Source organism: Cydia amplana, chromosome 21 (genome assembly GCF_948474715.1).
Source record: "Cydia amplana chromosome 21, ilCydAmpl1.1, whole genome shotgun sequence".
In the NCBI taxonomy this organism is placed as follows: Eukaryota; Metazoa; Arthropoda; class Insecta; order Lepidoptera; family Tortricidae; genus Cydia; species Cydia amplana.
In genome coordinates, this window is record NC_086089.1 from 10,112,751 (window position 1) to 10,127,191 (window position 14,441).

Genomic DNA, 14,441 nt, shown 5'->3' on the forward strand with positions numbered 1-14,441 from the left:
CGAGCACAGCTGGGCCCAGCCGGCGTGTGTCAGGTGTTGCCGTTTTATGAAAACTAATATTTTTTTACGTAGAGCTTGGGCGGTTGGCTGAAATCTGGAATTATTTGTGGCATTATTTATGAAAAGGGACCTTATTGTCGATGGCGCTTACGCCGCACAGCGTCGCGCGGCATTGTATTTATATCGGAGCATCGTTAATAATGGCGTAACCGCCATCGACAATAAGGTCCCTTTTCATAGATAACGTCACATTTATGATTTAGAATTTAGTAATTACCTACCCGATTGACTTTTTAAGACTTTTCCCTAATCATACAATTTCTATGATATTCTGTGGCGCTTACAACGCGTGATCAAATAAAATATCATCTTCCTCGCGTTGTCCCGGCATTTTGCCACAGCTCATGGGAGCCTGGGATCCGCTTGGCAACTAATCCCAGGATTTGGCGTAGGCACTAATTTTTACGAAAGCAACTGCCATCTTGCCCTTCCGACCCAGAGGGTAAACAGGCCTTAGTGGGATTAGTCCACCGAAAAGCGACTGGTAAATATCAAATGATATTTCGTACATAAGTTCCGAAAAACTCATGGTACGAGCCGGGGTTTGAACCCGCGACCTCCGGATTGCAAGTCTCACGCTCTTACCGCTAGGCCACCAGCGCTTTTTAAAATAAAATCGCATATATTGGCACAAAAATCGTGTGCTGAAAATTTTTACGGCATTACAAGTGTTATCTGTAAAAAGAACCTTATTTTCAGCACTCTCTCTTAAAGCGCCGTATTTTTATTGGGCCATCGTTAAACATGCCATAAGCCTTTGGTAATAAGGTTCAATGTCCGTGTAACGGCGCTTAGGGCTGCGACAGCTGGGCCCGGCCGGCGCCTGCCAGGTGTTGCCACTTTATGAAAACTAATAACTTTTTTTTTTACGTTTTAGCGTGGGCACTGAAATCTGGGGCTAACCGCGAAAATCGAATAGTTAAGAGTGAAGGAGGAAGATCCCCGCAATTAGCGAACTTCGATTTTCGCGGTAATAGCCCTGAAACCCATACCTTACACAGTTGAGAACCTATTCAAAAAGAAAGGTAATCTTTATCTATGCTAATTGGATACCTACCCCATACCCCAAAATTATTGTTTACTTAATTGTTTTTTACTTTTTGGCATCGGTTGTGAATTGACATTGATTTTAATTTAAATAACCCTTCCTATGAGATTCCATAAAAAGTATGGAGAACAATTTGGTACATGTATCATCATCATCATCATCAGGCTATATTAGTCCACTGCTGGACATAGCCCTCCCCTAAAGAGCGCCAATGTATCATCATCTTCCTCGCGTTGTCCCGGCATTTTGCCACGGCTCATGGGAGCCTGGGGTCCGCTTGGCAACTAATCCCAGTAATTGGCGTGGGCACTAGTTTTACGAAAGCGACTGCCATCTGACCTTCCAACAAAGAGGGTAAACTAGGCCCGTATTGGGATTAGTCCGGTTTCCTCACGATGTTTTCCTTCACCGAAAAGCGACTGGTAAATATCAAATGATATTTCGTACATAAGTTCCGAAAAACTCATTGGTACGAGCCGGGGTTCGAACCCGCGACCTCCGGATTGCAAGTCGCACGCTCTTACCGCTAGGCCAGCAGCGCTTCTAAAGAGCGCCAATGTATACGAAAAGAAAATAAAATATAATTTTATTCAAATAAATAAAATAATGAAAATATTCTACTATCAGGTTTTCTAAATTAAATTATTTGCACGCATTAAACGATTTAGATTTATGCAAAAACCGTGAAAACTGTAACATATACACAACTATTTGAGCTCTGCAACTCTGCATACATTTCATTCGGTCGTAACTTATCATTCATCGCTAGTTTAATGTGTGTTTCATACATTAACCAGCATATTAACATCAAATATTTATATTAACGCACAAACGTTGATTTAAAACGCGCCGATAAAACACAAGTTCCCTTACCGCTTCGTTTTTGACAGCTCCTGTTAACAGTCACTTAACAGTCACGCTCACAAACGTTACAATCCGTACAAAACTGTCTACTCAAACACGCAAAAAAAAGTTAATGACCATAAACCCTTTTTATTTTTTTTCGAACGAGATGTCGGGACTTCGAAAATTGCCGCGTGCGTCCTCGAGCGCGCTCCGTGAGTAACTGAGGGCGGCATGGGAGCCGGGCGGTACGGAAAACCGCTTTTCTTAAATGAAAACTGTTTGGCCAGCCTACAGCGTTTAATTTATAGATTTTAGAGTTTAGCGCGCGTGTGAACTTAACGCTTTTATGTGTTTAACTATGGTTTTCAACAAAAAGGGTTTATGGCGGTAAATATGGCCTGTTTTAGTTTTTGCTTCAGTGTCAGGAAAATTGCTAATTTTATCCGCCCTGCTGAAATTATTTCATTATTCTTTCTATTCGAATTTCCGTTTTAAACTTGTTAACGCCGCGTCTGTCTGTTTGTATGTTCGCGATAAACTCAAAAACTATTGAGCGGATTTTCACGCGGTTTTCACCTATCAAGATCAAGAGAGTGATTCTTGAGGAAGGTTTAGTAGTAGAATTTTTTAACCCGTGCGAAGCCGGGGTGGGTCGCTAGTTAAATTTAGTATAAATTATAAACTGACGCCGGTTCGATTCTGGTCACGGCCACTGAACTTTAACGTTATATTATAATATGACATCTATATAGCAATTAAACTTAGACAAATACCCGAATATTACTAATATTTGCTTTGAAAATATCATATATCCTCAAATTTTGCTTCCTCCATTCGCTAGGGAAATATCTTGCAAAAAATCCTCCATTGTAGCTATGGGCGCCGCGCCGGCGGCGCCGCGCCGTCAGACCGCGGCGCGCCGCCGCCGCCGCCTGATCAAACCCCGTGACGCCGTGCACTCCAGCGCCAACTAGCGAGAGTTACGGGTCGCTATCGGAGTGCATTAGGCTTCAATCACAGACAATCCAACCTCTAGACATAGCATAGTCGCGCTACCCCCTCTGCCACACATACGGTAGCGTTACTCCATCTTCGAGTCAATCCCGTGCCGTGATTGGTCCGTGTCTTTGAACGGACCAATCACGGCACGGGATTCGCTCACCTCGTCCCCCCGCACCCCCGTATTTTTGGCAGCATCGGTTTCATGAAAGAATTGGCCTAAGCTCAGTCTAGAGGTTGGATTGTCAGTGGCTTCAATATAATATCTAGTTACGATAGATAATAATATCTATCGTAACTAGATATTCTATTGAAGTCTAATGCACTCCAATGAATTGTATTGTGGATACAATTCGACCAATAGCGCATTATTAATATTTCAATTCATAAACAAGACTAGCGCGTTAAAAAACGAGTTTAACTTTGCCTCCAGGTCCTTCAAAAGAGTAGGTAGTTGCCAAAGCATAGTCGCTGCACATTGATTGGATTTGCGAGAAGTTAAAGCCCCTTCCTTCGGAAACGTGCGTTCGGGTCAAAGCTATCCAGGGAAATTACTGCACGCCATCTTTTCCGTCTCTGCACATGGGAAATGATTCATCGGTCGGACAAGCCGATATTCATGGTTAAGCTCTTTGCGTCCAACTCGACACTAGATGACGGGAGAGCCTCGCCGCTAATATATCATAGTGGGAGAGCGGTATAGCGGATGTCCGGTTCCACCAATTAAAGCTCAGTGCGTAAAGCACTTCTTTACTTCGACGACATCTCGAGTAAAGTTCAGTTCTGCGGCCTTTTAGAGGGTCAGGCCAAATTAGTCTCAAAAATGCATCGGTGTGCTCAACAGATCGAGATAGTATTTCACACTGGCTCCTACAGCTTTATAAGGCACGGGTTTGCCCACACATGGAATACTCTGTTATCATCAGTGGGCAGGGGCACCCCAGTACCAGCTTCTCCCGCTGGGCTGCATCCAACGAAGAGTGAAGAATTGGCAGTTAATAATTCAGATGGGCTTGACTCCTTGGCGCTGCGTACAGATGTAGACTCGCTTTGCATTTGCCTACGGCATGTACCTCTTGTACAACGGGGAGTGCTCCGAGGAATTTGTTTCCCTGCCGCTTCTTTCCGCAATCGCCCTTTGCGACAAGATTTCTATCTTCACCAATTAGATGGTAGGCAGTTCTTGTGCGTTTCTCCAGAAACTTCCTGCCTCGCACAGCTAAACTGTGAAATGTGGATTGCGGACTGATACGACCTTCAAACCTTCAAGAAAAGAGCGTATTCTCATATTAAAGGCCGGCAAAGCACTTACTCGCGACGGTAATCGCTTACCGTTAGGTGTTACGTCTGCTCGTTTGCCTCGTAAATTATAAAACAAATAATTATTTTAAGGAGCCATAGGTATCCAAGGTCATCAAAATCCATGGCCACGCCGCCGTTGTCACGCCCCCGCCGGTCTCTATTCGCCGGCGCGCCGCCGCTGTGATTTTAGGGGTCGGCGCCCATCTCTACTCCATTGATATGTAATTATTAAAATTGACAACACAAATATTTCACGAATGATTGGTTGTAACGTTGTAATCTCCGAGCAGATCGAAACGATAGCTGTGTATTTATAAATCAATCCATTTTTAGGGTTCCGTAGCCAAATGGCAAAAAACGGAACCCTTATGGATTCGTCATGTCTGTCTGTCTGTCTGTCTGTCCGTCTGTCTGTCCGTCCGTATGTCACAGCCACTTTTCTCCGAAACTATAAGAACTATACTGTTGAAACTTGGTAAGTAGATGTATTCTATGAACCGCATTAAGATTTTTACATAAAAATAGAAAAAGAACAATACATTTTGGGGGTTCCCCATACTTAGAACTGAAACTCAAAAATTTTTTTTTCATCAAACCCATACGTGTGGGGTATCTATGGATAGGTCTTCAAAAATGATATTGAGGTTTCTAATATCATTTTTGTCTAAACTGAATAGTTTGCGCGAGAGACACTTCCAAAGTGGTAAAATGTGTGTGTCCCCCCTGTAACTTCTAAAATAGGAGAATGATAAAACTAAAAAAAATATATGATGTACATTACCATACAAACTTCCACCGAAAATTGGTTTGAACGAGATCTAGTAAGTAGTTTTTTTTTAATACGTCATAAATCCCCTAAATACGGAACCCTTCATGGGCGAGTCCGACTCGCACTTGGCCGCTTTTTAAGGGTTCCGTACCCAAAGGGTAAAAACGGGACCCTGTTACTAAGACTTCGCTGTCCGTCTATCCATCTGTCCGTCTGGCCGTCTGTCCGTCTGTTTGTCTGTCACCACTATAGTGTATCTTGTGAACCGTGATAGCTAGACAGTTGAAATTTTCACAAATGATGTATTTCTCCTGCCGCTATAACAACAAATACTAAAAACAGAATAAAATAAATATTTATGTAGGGTTCCCATCAACAAACGTGATTTTCTTACCGTTTTTTTTGCATAATGGTAACTACGGAACCCTTTGTGCGCGAGTCCGCGTCGCACTTGGCCGGTTTTTACTATAGCATATCTGTCAGTAATCCGCGAGCTACGAGCAACATTCGATATTTACGAATTTATCTCATTTTAAACTCTAGCGGCCATATTTACATGTATTACCAAAAAAAATTGGCAGTGAAATTTAAAACAATGTTACTAGAAAATAGAATTGAACTTGGTTTGTTCTAAATTCGAACGAAATAAAGCAAAAGCCTGTTACAGTGCAAAGCCTGTTACAGACAGAGCGATAATAATTCCGACAGGTACCGTAAGATACCGACAGGTGCCGTAAGATACCGACAGATATCTGTGTAAGGCCTGAGTGGACGCTCGAAGCGGAGCGTTTGGCGGGGCGTGCAGCGTGGCGTCGGGATCACAAGTGATTTGAGCAGCGTGCACTAAGGCCGCTCCTATACGCTTGCATTTGTTTAAATTGCACGCCGCACGCCCCGCCCCGCTGCACGCCCAACTCGAGCGTCCACTCAGGCCTTACACTAAAGAGTAATATTTAGCTAAACACCACCCGACAACGATATCAAAATATATTAAATTACCTACTCATTACGGATCGACTATCCATCTAGCTAGGCGATCGGAATATCCGGCCAGATGGTCGGTGGAAATGGAAAACAAACTGTGTAACTGGGAAATGTAGTAAAACGTCGCGTGGGAGGGATCTGTACCACGTTGCTTTGATGACAGCTGGCCTGGACCCGATCAAACTTTACGAAACTAATTATGTATATGTTACTTGTTTTTACTAACTTTAAATTTACCTAGTTAAGTAAATTCCACCTGCCTAATCTAGTTTCATAAGGAAAATAATAATAAAATGTTAGTGAAACTTTTTTAAAAATATACAGTGTAGAAAATAGAGTTGATTTACCTTTGGTTAAAAATACAAATGAAAAAAATAATTATGGTATTTATCCTTGGAGTGATACTTGGTGGCCGTCGCCTCTCGACCGATTATGTCATTTAAATTTGAAATTTGATTAATTGAAATAAAATCAAAATTCCAACAACTCAAATACGACGTACATATTATATTACCACTTACTGTAGGTAGTAACATAAGTATAGTAACAAAACTTCTGCGTCCCTCTTGTCAGTAACTAAATTCAGAAAGGTGTAACAAGCTTTATTACCAGGACAGCAGCTGAGCCAACAAGCATTGTTTTATCAGCCGTACGTGCTGTTTGTCTTCAACAACAGACGCCCGAATTGACGCCAACTTAAAAACAGAGACGAATGAAATGATACGGCTAAGGTCTACAGACACAGGTAAAAAAACAAGAATTTATGTCTGTGGTGGTAAAAATCTTGGGTTCAAAGTTGTGCTAAAATAGTAAATTGTTAACCAAGGGATGAGAGGCACTCATTTCTGCCGAGGTTGTTTGGTGCTCGAACGCAGTAGGTAAGTACCTAACGCTACGGGTTACGTAGGCGAACAACGCGCGAACGCGGCGCGGCGCGGCGCGGCGCGGCGAGAATGAAACAAACCGTTGATACGTATAGGTGTGTCCTACTCGTACGTGAGCGATTTAGACGCGAAGCGGCGCGGCGCGGCGCGCCGCGTTCGCGCGTTGTTCGCCTACGTAAGACGTAGCGTAAGAGCGTAAGAGCGCCAATAGTCCGAGGCTGAAATGATGCCTTTCATCCGAGTTAGGTACCGAGGTAAACACTACTTTCCATTTTGAATACGAGGAAAGTACAAAATGCATGTGTTTTTTTAAAACATGAATAGGTAAATAAAAAATTTATAGTAAATCTTGAGGGTCCTTTCAATTAGGTAACAATTTAGGAAAAAGTATCGTTATTTATGGAATGGGAAATTAAATATCAGAATGGAAATTGTATAACAAATCCATTTAAACCCAAATTTCACTTGCATACGTAAAATAATCATAAAATCGTACTTGGAACGTAAAATGCTGGAGTGCAAACGTATCATTTTCTGCACACCTTTTAGAATAACAATGACCCTCTTTTAGAGCATGAGAAATGAAAAAATGTAAATTGCCTATTAGTCGCGAAAAAAGTCGATAAAAAATCGAGAAACGAAAACAATGTTACAACCTACTTCTCGGTAGTCTGATCATGTCTGATATACTTGGTCAACCAGATCTTGACAGTAGAAAAAGGCGGCAAATTTGAAAAATGTAGGCGCGAAGGGATATCGTCCCATAGAAAATTTGAATTTCGCGCCTTTTTTTACTGACAAGATTTGGTTGACCAGCTATATATACATATACGGTTTTCCTACATATGTCTACGTTGTCATTTTACGGTAGTAGGTACATGGTGTTGTTTTGACGAAAATGGTGAATACGTAACACGGGTAACAGCACAGTTGAGCCAACAAGCGTTGTTTTAACAGCCGCGCGTGCTATTTGACTTAAACAACTGACGCCAGCTTAACAAGAGACGATCAAAATGGCCACAAAAACAAGTAAGGACTTTTATGTCGGTCTTTCATAATAAACAAATATAAAAACATTTTTTTGCGGGACAAAAAACCGACAAAAATCGGAGCGCGAAACAGATGTGCGAAAATGATATGTGCGCGAAGCATTCGCACGCGTCGTGCGCACTAGGACCGTCCCTCACGATCTCACACATAAATAAAGAGTATCAAAAAATATTCATTTCGATACAGTTTAGTCAACTATAATGAAATTGACCAATCGAACGCGCGGAGCAAGTACCAGGGTCTCATGAGTTACGAGAAGGTGTCGTTGACCAACCGGCCGGGGGCGCGGGGTGCGGGGGCCGGGTCGCGTACGAGTATGAATGAAGGTATCGCGGCTGCTCGCGCATCTTAGCTGTATACTTTTGGTTTTTAGGGTTCCGTAGCCAAATGGCAAAAAACTGAACCCTTATGGATTCTTCATGTCTGTCTGTCTGTCCGTCCGTATGTCACAGCCACTTTATTCCGAAACTATAATAACTATACTGTTGAAACTTGGTAAGTAGATGTATTCTGTGAACCGCATTAAGATTTTCACACAAAAATAGAAAAAAAAAACAATAAATTAAAACCCATACGTGTGGGGTATCTATAGGATAGGTCGTCAAAAATGATATTGAGGTTTCTAACATCATTTTTTCTATCTAAACTGAATAGTTTGCGCGAGAGACACTTCCAAAGTGGTAAAATGTGTGTCCCCCCCCCCCCTGTAACTTCTAAAATAAGAGAATGATAAAACTAAAAAAAATATATGATGTACATTACTATGCAAACTTCCACCGAAAATTGGTTTGACCGAGATCTAGTAAGTAGTTTTTTTTTAATACGTCATAAATCCCCTAAATACGGAACCCTTCATGGGCGAGTCTGACTCGCACTTGGCCGCTTTTTTTTACCTACATGTATGATTCTTCTACTAGTTTTTAAGTATTTTTTTTGTTGTCTCGTAGAAAAAGTATTGTATACAATAGTGATATAATCAAGCTTTTCAATTTCGTACCTTACTTAGGCAACTCAGCAAGCTTCGTGGCCCAAACACGGTACTCGACTGAAAAGCTCTCCATTATATCACGATTGTATAAAATACTAAAGCTCGCATCTTCAGTCGGATAAAGAGTATACGTTCGGATTATGTCGAAAACGGCTAAAACGTAACACGGGTACCTACTCGTAACCGCACAGTTGAGCTAACAAGCATTGTATTAACAGCCGTGCGTGCTATTTGACTTAAACAACTGCATGACGATATTCGGTACAATACCTATCTTATATACCTATACTTGTAACTTGGTCAAGCAGATCTTGTCAGTTTGTCAGTAGAAAAAGGTAGCAAATTTGAAAAATGTAGGCCGCGAAGGGATATCGTCCCATAGAAAATTTGAATTTCACGCCTTTTTTTAACTGGCAAGATTTGCTATATTTACCTATATTTATTTTATATGTAATATGTAATACCTTTAAACGAGCAATTCTTGTTTATTTATTTATATATATTTTGGGGATCTCGGAAACGGCTCTAACGATTTCGATGAAATTTGCTATATGGGGGTTTTCGGGGGCAATAAATCGATCTAGCTAGGTCTTATCTCTGGGAAAACGCGCATTTTTGAGTTTTTATGTTTTCCGATCTCCCAGATATTATAAACCGTTATAAAACGATTTAATTGTCAAAATAACCAAAATAATGTCTACAAATGAAGGCCTCTACAGACTCTGCAACAAGGGCAATTAATCTTAAATCGAATGCCATTTGTTTTAAAGTCTGTAGAAGCCTTGGCTCTTGCTAGGCAAGACTCTATAAGCAGATGTCCAAAAAGTTCACGGACATTTCATGGTTTTATAGGAAACATAGAAAACTTTCATTTAGAAAATGGTAAATTTCGTTTCCCATACAAATAAGATGTTCCCGAAGTTTTACCATGTGGAAATTTCGATATTTAAAAAGTTTCCGATGGCACATCAGTAGTAGATGCTAAGATAAGACGTGCAGATTTCATACAGATATATTACTATATACAGTTTAGCTAGTTCCCATACACTTCACCAGAAGCAAGTTTTTGTATACTTACCCAGCTGCAGCCGACGCTGTGACGTCACAAAACAGTTAATAACCCAAACAGCACGCGCCGAGACTGACATAACAAAGGTGTTATTAGTTCAACTGTTGCCCTCTCGTATGTGTTCGTATAGGATGCGTGAGTGTGAATGAGAGGGATTAAGTAAACCAGACGGTCTACCACGAAAATCGCAATTTCAGTAAAAAAAAAGCGGCCAAGTGCGAGTCGGACTCGCCCATGAAGGGTTCCGTATTTAGGCGATTTATGACGTATAAAAAAAAAACTACTTACTAGATCTCGTTCAAACCAATTTTCGGTGGAAGTTTACATGGTAATGTACATCATATATTTTTTTTAGTTTTATCATTCTCTTATTTTAGAAGTTACAGGGGGGGGGGACACACATTTTACCACTTTGGAAGTGTCTCTCGCGCAAACTATTCAGTTTAGAAAAAAATGATATTAGAAACCTCAATATCATTCTTGAAGACCTATCCATAGATACCCCACACGTATGGGTTTGATGAAAAAAAAATTTTTGAGTTTCAGTTCGAAGTATGGGGAACCCCAAAAATTTATTGTTTTTTTTCTATTTTTGTGTGAAAATCTTAATGCGGTTCACAGAATACATCTACTTACCAAGTTTCAACAGTATAGTTCTTATAGTTTCGGAGAAAAGTGGCTGTGACATACGGACGGACAGACGGACAGACGGACAGACAGACATGACGAATCTATAAGGGTTCCGTTTTTTGCCATTTGGCTACGGAACCCTAAAAAAGACACACAATTTGAAAAATGTGACCGCAAAGGTTCGATCTCCCGTACACAATTTCGAAGGTTAGGTAGAAGAGATCCCTTATAGGGATAAGTTTGCCTTTGAGTCTTTATTTCTGTAAATTTTATGTAAAGCTGGTAAACCAAATCTTGTCAGTAAAAAAAGGCGCGAAATTCAAATTTTCTATGGGACGATATCCCTTCGCGCCTACATTTTTCAAATTTGCCGCCTTTTTCTACTGTCAAGATCTGGTTGACCAAGTATAAATCTGTGTTGTTGTGTACAATAAAGTGATTTCAAAATCGCTCCTTTGACTAGTGACAAATTGTTTGTCAGACTATACCCATTAATTTCTGTGGGGTTCGCTCCTAAACCGCCAAAATTGTATAATTACAGTATCATTAGAAACAAGTGTGAAGGCGTACACGCTTGCGTTCTATAAATTTTCAAACCGGAATTGATTAATGGTTGTAAAGCACAGTTGTCTATGGAAAATAACGATTATGGGATGAATGAATAGTTTATGAACGCACCCATTACTAGTGTCCATGGTTGTTTTAGCTAGGGTTGTGCCTATTTCTAGTTTAGTTGTTTTTTATGTTTTAGTTTTGGCAAGCCATTTGCGTTAGTAGAAAATGGCTGCAAATTTTAAAAATGTAGGCGCAAAGAGTTGTCTTTCCATAGAAAATTTGAATATCGCGCCTTTCTCTACTGACAAGAGGGTTTGCCAGAGAAAGTATAGTTTATTTATTTATTTCGAAATTTTCTAACATCCCTAACTAGCGTGACCTCTGGGTTCCAGTTAACGAAAGCTTCTAACTTTTATTACAATTCTCTTATTGACTTATTTTGTTAGAAAAACATACATTAGTAATACAGGATCATAGAGATTTAAGCTGTGAATTTCTCAACAAAACCTGTTCTAGGTTCTAGCAGATAGCTGAGATCCTATCTTATAATAAAGTCTGGATATGTCAGTAGCAATGTAAGCAAACTAAAGTATGGTATCCTTAGGAAACGAACAAAAAGCAGCAATGTACATCGAACAACGATGAAATGTAAACAAAACAGTTCCACAGATAAGATAAATGATACGCGATTTTCGAACAATTCAAACGTAGTGTTGCTAGCCCGAGATTTTTCAAATTTGCCGCCTTTTTCTACTGACAAGATCTGCTTGACCAAGTATAATTACAAATTTAGTGATAGCCTTTTGTACTGCACAGCCCTGCCGTTATTCCATCGCCATCACGTATTCAATGACCAGTCACATTGTGACATAAATACGCGCCATTCACTATGCCACGATAACTACTATAATTTTAATAAAAATGCCTTTTAACCCATCATGATAATACACTAGGAGACGGTCGATATGTGTAGGCTTTACTTTTACTTTACAAGTTGATAGAATATCAATTTTATTTTGATGTTAACATTCGTTTTAAAAAGTCATTTGTAAACCTATTTAATGTTACCACATGACATGGTTTGTAATTCTACATGAGTATGAAAACTTTATTCATATCAATAGTCACGCTGGCTAAAATGTCAGCACTTTAAATAAGCAATATTAAAAAAAATACACAATAATTTCTATACTTGGTCAACCAGATCTTGACAGTAGAAAAAGGCGGCAAATTTGAAAAATGTAGGCGCGAAGGGATATCGTCCCATAGAAAATTTGAATTTCACGCCTTTTTTACTGACATGATTTGGTTGACCAGCTATAAATGTCTATTACTATCGGTGTGATTCGAACATGAATCTAGTATTTTAACTGGATAAGGCATGACGGGTGGGGGAAATGAGCGAACGGGATAGTCTTATGTATCTTTCAGTAGGAGTAGCAGCGAAAGCGCTATTATTGTTTGTCCTTGTCACAGTCTCACATTTTTCTTTATTCCCCACCATAAATTAGTATGGGTTATGGTGGGCAACAAATAAATTCGACCAATCATAGTGTCGCATTGACTATGTTTTATCCCTCACGGAGGCACGCGTATACCACTTCTATAGGATCCTACCTTCTATGAATTCGAACTTGATACGTCAAACATTTCTGACTTATCCGATCCATGTCGTATTTTTATCCTTTAGCAAATTTTTGACGTATCTTAAAGTTCGAATCAGAGGGCCTACCGCGAACCACGTTCGACGCGTTACCTCCCTGTCACACTTACGTACGAATTTACAATTGCGACAGAGAGGCAACAGGTCGAACGTGAATCGCGGTAGGCGCTCAGGCCATAAAGCCCTTTTCACGCGCACCGTAGGGCTGGGTGCTACGCCATTGTAGCGCGTAGCAATCGTAGCATGCTTCTGAGGGTCTTCTGCTATATGTCGAGCCTTTATGTGTAGTACCCATGTAGAAATGGTAAGAAATGCAAACAAATATGGCTAATCTGACAAAATTAAATAACATTAAGTACCTATTTAAATGGTGTTTAATTAAAAGTTATTAAATATTTGGTTTTTCCAGAGAAAACAAATTTCAACGTGTTAGTGTAAGGCCTGAGTGGACGCTCGAAGCGGAGCGTTCGGCGGGGCGTGCAGCGTGGCGTCGGGCTCACAAGTGATTTGAGCAGCGTCTACTAAGGCCGCTCCTATACGTTTGCATTTGTTTAACATGCACGCCGCACGCCCCGCCCCGCTGCACGCCCAACTCGAGTGTCCACTCAGGCCTTACACTTAGTCTTTAGTTACCATCATTTGACTCATAAAATATTGATAAACAAGCAATAAATTTACAAAATACAATTTTAAACAAGTACATCATTTTACAAGTAAATTAAGTAGGTAAGTACATACATTAATTGACTGGAAGAGAATGCCTTAAAAAGCGGTAATTCCACCATTTGTACACTTTTTTTGGAACTGGCAGAGAATGCCTTAAGGCACTAAGTCCGCCATTGGTACTTTTTACATCATGTAATAAAGTTTAAGTAAATCAGCTGAGCAACATAAATAAAATTACATGTTATAATATGTATTTGCGCGGGTTCACGGCTACGACCATAATCTCTCTTATAACGCTTTTTGCCCCTGATTAGCTTTTTCAAAAAAGCATACTAAATTTTCCCACACATTTCCGTCCAGTCTAGTTCACAAGTGATGAAATGAAACGACCATAAATCACACAGTACCAACATTACGAAAACAAAGAAAGCGCGCGTAATAAAACACGCGAAAAGCTGGCTCTAATTAAAATGACATCAGTACACACGCGCCATCTGGCGCGCGGACGTGACGTCACGCTGTGACGCCATTTGCATTTTTTCCCGCCACCGGTTTGGCGCCAAGCCGCAGGGTGCGTTCCAAATGTAATGGGAGATTGAATCGTGCATCGTGCTATTGTTTGTGATGTTTACGTGCTATTTTGGGCTGGTTCAAGCATATTAATTACAATACAACGAGTTTTCTTTGGCGTATTTATTCCCTGACAAAAAGGTGTATTCCCATTTGTCTCCACCCCACGTGACCGCCGGTCCGCCGCCATATACATACCCACAGTCCCACATGAGGCGCGGACAGATATATGGGAATGAATCATTCCGAATGATTCATATGAAAACACCATCTAGGCCTTCGGGGACAGATGGGAATACACCGATAAATAAAGGGCCTATAGATGGTCAAGCAAATCTTGTCAGTAGAAAAAGGCGGC

General features: G+C 40.5%; 1 protein-coding gene across 1 annotated transcript in view; it reads left to right on the forward strand.

The window, feature by feature from the left end:
- The window catches only part of LOC134657945 (uncharacterized), a 138,644-nt gene that overhangs the window by 117,364 nt on the left and 6,839 nt on the right, over positions 1-14,441 (forward strand). The gene's annotated exons all lie outside the window — the stretch shown is intronic.